Here is a 7,591-nt window from a genome sequence, read left to right as displayed (position 1 = left end):
GAGCCAAGTAGATGCCCATCAGATGGATGTTGACGTGTCATCCGGCAATGACACAGAGGAGGACGCGCCCTACTTGAGAGATCCTCGTGATACTGAGGATACTGAGACTCCCTTGAAGACATGTGGCTATGCACCGTATATCATGAGGGTGATACTGATGGTCACTAGGAGAAACTTTGGGATGGATGTGAAGCATGAGCCACTTAGGATCAAGCATCCTAAGCATGTGAGAGTTCCATCAGATGGCAGATATGATGAGGTTCAGGAGGAGGATTAGGAGGATCAGGGTCAGGATGACCAGGGTGCAGATGCACAGCAGCACGCTGAGGATATGCCTCAGCAGGAGGCACCAGCTGGAGGTTTTGTGCCTCACGAGGGTAGAGATGCCTCCCCTCCTCGCAGGTCTTCTTCCTCTTTCAGGCGGATGTTCAGGACATTTGCAGGCATGATCAAGAACCAGAGAGATATTCTGGTTAATCAGGAGAGAGAGAGAGGAAGAATAACAAGAAATTGAGGGATAATCAGAAGAGGATGCACACTGCCATGCAGCTTCAGCCACCGCTCTCGCCTATCTCTCCAGAGCCTGAGACAATAGTGATTCCTTCTGTAGAGAGATAGAGCGAGCGGATTTTCCAGGGGATGGATTTTGGGCAGTATGACCACCTTGGCGAGCAGATATTCTTTGGTCAGGAGAGTCAGCCAGGTGGATCTTCTTCAGCTCCTCAGTTTCCTCAGGGACCACCGCCACACTTTGCTCCTCAGTTCCGTCCAGGTCCACAGATGTTTGCAGGACAATTTGTTGGATCTCAGTTTGCTGGACCGTACTCAGGGACCCCACCGTTCACTTCCAGTTTCATGGGGCCAATTCCACCGTTTAGTGCAGCAGCTCAGTTTGGGACTCACGTCAGTTCGTCGACAGTTCCAGGATCGTCGGCGACATTTCCTATAGCTTCTGCACCTCCTCCACTTCACTTTGGATTTGGAGGGACTCTGTCTTCACCAGACACGGGGTATGCAGGGACAACAACTTCACCTTCTCCAGCTCCTGACTCAGTTGAGGCGACAGTGGCTAGCTGGAGCGACTCACTCTTTGCTTATCCGGGCAGTACTGGTGGTTTCTTTTTGGGTGGACAGTGAGTTTCAAACGACAGCACACTCTTCTCCTCTTGTACGCTTTTTGATGACGATGACAAAGAGGGGAGAAGAAAGGAGGATTAAAGCTTATCTAGTGGTGGTGCTGTGTTGAGAGTAGATGTGATATGATATGATTATCTTGTACCATCTAGCTCTATCATGTATAGATCTTATCATGTGATGGACACTCATGGTGTATGAGATGGTTTGGGGTGAAGACTTAATGGATGGATTTGTGTATCCTTGTCTCATTTGGTAAAACTTATCCATCTCTATCTATTTAAGGACTTGTGGACTTGAGAACAATTGTATTGTGTGCTACATGGTGTATTTATCATGTTTTAAATGCCTAAGAGACATTTGTGATAGTGTGAAATTTTTTGTATGTGTGATGCTTTGTGTTTCAGCCTTGGGCTGTTCTGGCTGTCTCTGACTGGTCTGACCGGTCAGAGGGACCGGTCTGACCGGTCTGTGGCAGCAGCACCACTCTTGTGTTTGATTGTGTGCTTTACATGTCTTATTGCATCACAGGCTTATTTACAATGTTTTCACACACTTGGTGCACCCCACGGATGCTGAGATTTAGGGGGAGTCTCGTTTATGCTCAATATGTGTAATTTGGAATATGAGGCCAACTTGTGATGAATTCGATTCATTTGCACATATTGAGGGGGAGCTCCAACTAAATCTGAGAATTCAAAAGCTTTATGGAATATCTTTTTGTAAGCTTTAATCGGGTTGTCATCAATCACCAAAAAGGGGAGATTGAAAGAGCATCTAGGCCCCTAGTGGGTTTTGGAGCATTGATTGACAACACGTTTAAAGGACTAACTTGTTTGCATGAGATTATGAGTAGGTATTTAATTAAGTAATGGATACTAAATGAGATAGCTCATGTATTGCAAGCAATTATGTATATCCCATTGGCAATCATTGTATGTCACAAGCTAGAATGAGAAAAAAAATAGAAGAGCAATGTATTCATGTTTGATATGAAAGCTCTAAAATATTAAAGCTTGTAAATTTATGTGGGACTCGAAATGGCAAGCAAAATTGTAAAAGAAAATTGAGAGCAAGGGATTCATGATTGATATAGAGGCTCCTATATCTATGAAGGCTTGTTAGACTTTTGATGGGATTCAAAGTGACAAGTAAAGGTCTTGAGAATGAGATATGATATGTTGTTGCATAGTCTCAAATTGGGAAGACTTGATACATGAGATGAATATTGTTGTCAAGGAAAGCAAGCAAGAGAAAATGTGAATAAGACATGAGTTGATGTGTATATATTGTCTCAAATTGGAAAGCTTGCATATAAGATTGAATTGAGAATTCAAATTGATAAAGAAGATTTCATGCATGACACAAATCAACATGAGTTCAAGATGGACAGCAAGGATAAAGATAGAGGAGCGAGAGGCGTGTTTCAAGAGGCTACGCAAGCGACGGCTTGGGGGAGCAAAGAAATCGATACGGGTCAAAGGGCGGAGATCCTAGAGTCATGGAGAGCTCTATGTTGAACAGTGTCATTATTCAAGTGAAGAAGGTGACTTGTGAATCAGATGGTTTTCACCTCCTATGCAAATTGAAGATTCAAAGTCACTAGCTCAAAGCGGATATGCTCAAAAGAATGAAGATGTTGATGCCCTCACGGTATTGATCGAAGAAAGGACGTCATGATCAAAGTGTGAAGCTCAAGTTGTGATTGTGGTAATTGTATATTTCATTGATGCACTTGAGTATAGGTATACAGTTCTATCAAGAGGGATGCAACATTAGTAGGTTTAGACAATACCAAAAGTGCTCAAATAGTCCCTAGAGAGAATAGCCAAAGTGAGAGAGAGCTAACTGCAGAAAACAGTAAGGGACCGGTCTGACCGGTCCCATGGACCGATCTGGGCAGAAAAACCTCCCAACGGCTACTATTTCAAAGTGACCGGTCTGACTGGTCTGACCGGTCTAACACAGACAGGGGCAACGCCTAGTTTTTGTGAGAGGGGTATTTATACCCCATGACTTCACCCATTCATGGGTGCTGATGCCTTAACATTTTAGAACACTTTGAGAGCCTTGTGAGCACTTGGAGAGTCCTCCCCAACCTCTCTTTGTGAGAGTTTCTTGATTCAAGTTGAATTCTTGAGTTGGGTTGAGTGAATCCATTCTTTGAGAGTCATTTGAGCAAGAAAGATTGAGCCATAGCTTTTGAGCACTTGAGGTTGCGTCGGCCAACTCGATTGAAGCATTTGTTACTCTTGGAGCATCGGCTCCTAGACGGCTAGGCATCGCCGGCTAGCTCCCAAGGTTGTGGTGAGCAGTGGCAAGTTTGTTGCGGCTTCGATTGTGTGCCAAGAGGGCGCATGATTATATAGTGGAGATGAGGAGGTAGCTTGACCTTGAGGTCACTACGAGCTTCCTCAACGGAGAGTAGGATTCACACGTGGGTGCACGGGCTGAATCCGAACTTCGGTCAAACAAACCATCGTGTCTTCTTGCATCATCTTCATTTCGATTTGTTTTACATTCCTTGCAATTATAGTTTTGAGTTTGAATTGTGCTTCCGCTCGATCTTCTTGGGTGTGCTCTACTTGTGTGTAGGGACCTGTTTATATTGATAGAAATACTCTGTGAAATACATATCCCTAGTTTCATATAGGTTCAAGCTCGAGAAGGGGGACAGTTCCCTGCTGGTCAGTGTCTGCCTGTTCAGACCGGTCTGACCGGTCTAGTGGGCCGGTCTGACCGGTCCAGGCAGCTGACAGCAGGGTTAAGCGCCGACTTTTGAAGAAACGCCTATTCACTCTCCCTCTAGGCTACGACATCGTGTGATCAAGATTCTTTCACAAACCTCATCCCAGACTTGAGTCGGGTGTGACTTCTGTGGTCTTAAAAATCACTCATCCGTAGAGTGCAAGAGGAGGAATGCTTGTGAGATGTGTGGGCTCAATAATCATGCATCTCTGGATTGTAAAAGGGAACCCTTATGAAATTCTGGCCCTGAACTATGTGCTGCGCAAGTACCTGACCAGAGTTTTTTCTACATTGAGGAACAAGTTGATCAGAAAATAATGAGAGAAAAGGCAAGTACAACTATTATCACTGTGATCAATGGAACACTAACTGCCAAAGAAATTGAGGCTGAGTTCAGGAGAATTGTTGGATCAGATGTGTGGAAGTGGAATGCCAGGCAGGTTGAAGAAGGAAAGTTCACAATGAGATTTCCCACTCCCAAGATAGTTTCAGATTACAACCAGTTTAAATTGGGTATGAAGACTAGAAACATCCAGCTGCTCGTTGAACCTTGGTCTTCTTCCATTGGAGCCAAAGGACAACTTCAACAAGCTTGGTTCAAGGTGAGGGGCATTCCCACAGATCAGAGGAACCTCAGGACTATAGTAAAGGTTGGAGGTCTGGTTGGTAAAACTCTCTCAATTGATGAAAAGACTAGGTACTATCCTGAATTTGTAAGAATCAAGATTGCTTGTCGGGATGTCTTTGCTGTGTCTGAGATAGCTGAAAGTACTTTGGGTGTTTTCATCTATGATTTTCTTTTTGAGCTTGAGGAAGACTCTGTACAAGGTGTGTATAGGCAAAAGAGTGGGATTCATATCCATGATCAGGAATCTCAGCCTAGCCCCAAAAAGCAGAAGATGGATGAGCCAAAGCTAGATGGTAGCAAGCACAAGGAAGATGCTGGATATTTCTCTAAAATCTCAAGTGATCCTAAGCCTCATCAATCTAGAGGTCATGATGGTGGTTCTAACAGGAAGATTTTTGCTTCTGCTCCTAGCAAGCTGGACTTGAATAAAGAAAAGAACAAAGTCCCTGAAAAAGCAGATTTGGTTGATTATACAACCAATCTGGAATCTGAAGATGCAATACCAGCAGTTAATTATGAGCCAAGTGATAGCAGTGAGGACTTCCATATTCAGGTGAACAAAGTGCTGGGTGATGATGCCAGTTCATCTCAAACTGATAGGATTGGACTGGCTAGGTGTGAACTCTGGGCTCCTTGTGATCTTCCACCACATCTCCAAGCTAAAAGCAATGTACTGATGGGTAACAATGTCAAAATCACTGAGATTGATTTAGATAACGGTGCTTCTACAACTGAACTGCTGATTGACAACAACAGCAAGAATGATGCTTTTGATGTGCTCCATATGTCCAATCCTTGTGAGGAACTGAAGAAAGCAAGAATCAACAGGAGGTGCAGTCAAAGAATTCAACAAAAGATGTTTTATGTTGACAGCACTAAAGAACAGAAGGTGGAATACAACAACCTTGCTGGGAAGAAGAGAAATGTTGAAGGTAACACAACACCAATTCCTTTTCATGCTTGGACCCTGATGATATCATTGCTAGATCTAAAAGCATGGGAGTTAGTTTTGATTGCAATGATTTTGATTCAGTAAGCCTTATATCTGATTTAGAAAATGCTAGGATGGCTTTACATATAAAAAAAGCTGCTCATCAACAAGAAGATACTGTTGAAACCATAGATTCTCTCTCTAAAATTGTGGAAGAAGAAACTTCTGACTGGGAAGATTTTGTATTAGTCACTCCAAAACGTACCAGAAAAGTGAATAGGAAATTTCTATTCTCTGTATCTTCCAAAAAAACAAATAATTCCGACAAGGAAAATCCTTGCAGTAAGCCTGGAGCTCTACATCAGGGAATCCCTGGGGGCATCCAGAAAGACCACAATAGGAAAAATAAAAATAAAGTAAAGACATGAAAGGTCTAATTTGAAATTGTAGGGGCATCAAGAAAAAAAAGGTGTCTCTTCTTTCCTTAGGTCTCTCATTCTTGAACATAAATTTCATTTCATTGGAATTCAGGAAACAATGACTGATTCAATTGATGATAGCATTCTCAGAGCCATTGACTCAGCACAGTCATACCTCTGGAAATGGATTCCTTCAAGAGAAAAATCTGGTGGCCTCTTGACTGGGATCAATATAGATATGTTAGATGTTGGAACCTTCAAAGAGGGTAAATACATGTTATAAATGAATCTTTGGGACAAAACCTTAAAGAAAAAGTAGAGCTTTATTAATGTATATGGGGCTGCTCAGGAAGAGAACAAGAATGAGTTCTTATCTGAGTTAGCCAACTTTTGTAGCAATAACAAGAACCATTTTCTTGTTGGAGGTGACTTTAATATCATTAGATTCTCTTCAGAAAAAAACAAAGGTGGTCTCCACAAACACTCTGGTTTATTCAACTCTATAATCACTGGCTGTGAGTTGATTGATATCCATATGTTTGGAGGGAAATACACTTGGTCTAACAACCAGAACCCTCCTACACTTGAAAGATTAGACAGACGTTTGATAAACAAAGACTGGGAAGATATTTTCCCCAATGTGATTTTGTACGAATTACCCAGAGAAATTCTTGATCATAACCCTTTGATCATTTCATCTGCTACACAATATCCTCTGAGGAATCTCACATTCAGATTTGAGTTATCCTGGATAAAGCAACCTGACTTTTTGGCCAAAGTCTCTGAGATCTGGAATAAACCTTGCTTTGCTCTCACTGCCCTTGACAGAATTCAAATGAAATTGAAAAGATTCAAATAGTTTTTCAAAGGGTGGGGCTTTAACATTCAGGGTGAAAGAAGGAAGAAGAAAATTCTTCTGCAAGATGAACTCTTATCCCTAGAACAACTGGAATAACTGAACACCTTATCCTTCATCCAAATTCAAAGGAAGGTGGATATTCAAAGCCAAATTCTGTTGTTGCTTGAAGAGGAGGAGCTCTATTGGTTCAAACGGTCCCATGAGAAATGGCTTCATGAGGGGGACAATAATACTGAGTTTTTTCACAGAATTGCTAAGCAAAAGGATGATGAAGTGGTAGAAGGAGATAGTAATATGTTGGAACATGCTACAGAATTTTACAAAAACCTCTTCGGTCCTGAACAGAATCATCCCTTCCCTTTAGATCCTGATCTGTGGGATAGTTGTTAGTTCAAGAATTTGAGAATAATCTTTTAACCAGACCCTTTACTGAGGAAGAAATTAAAGAAGCTTTGTTTCAAATGGAAAAGAACAAGGATGCTGGCCCTGATAGCATCCCAATTGAATTTTATCAAAGTTGTTGGGATATCATCAAACATGATATTATAGTGTTGTTTGAGGACTTTCATCAAGGCAACTTGGATGTAAAAAGACTGAATTATGGCATCATTACTTTATTACCAAAAGTAACTGATGCAGAAAGAATTCAACAATTTAGGCCCATTTGTCTACTCAATTGCCTTTATAAGTGGATTACCAAAGTCCTCACAATGAGATTAGACTCTATAGCCGATAAATTAATTCTTCCTGGGCAAACTGCATTTATGCAAGGTAGAAACATTATGTCAGGGATCATGGCTCTACATGAAGTTTTACATGAAACAAAAAGGAAAAGAGTGTGCGGTGTGATACTTAAATTGGACTTTGAAAAA

The sequence above is a fragment of the Panicum virgatum genome, chromosome 2N, assembly GCF_016808335.1.
Source record: "Panicum virgatum strain AP13 chromosome 2N, P.virgatum_v5, whole genome shotgun sequence".
NCBI lineage: Eukaryota > Viridiplantae > Streptophyta > Magnoliopsida > Poales > Poaceae > Panicum > Panicum virgatum.
Note: the sequence above shows the minus strand (reverse complement) of the source record.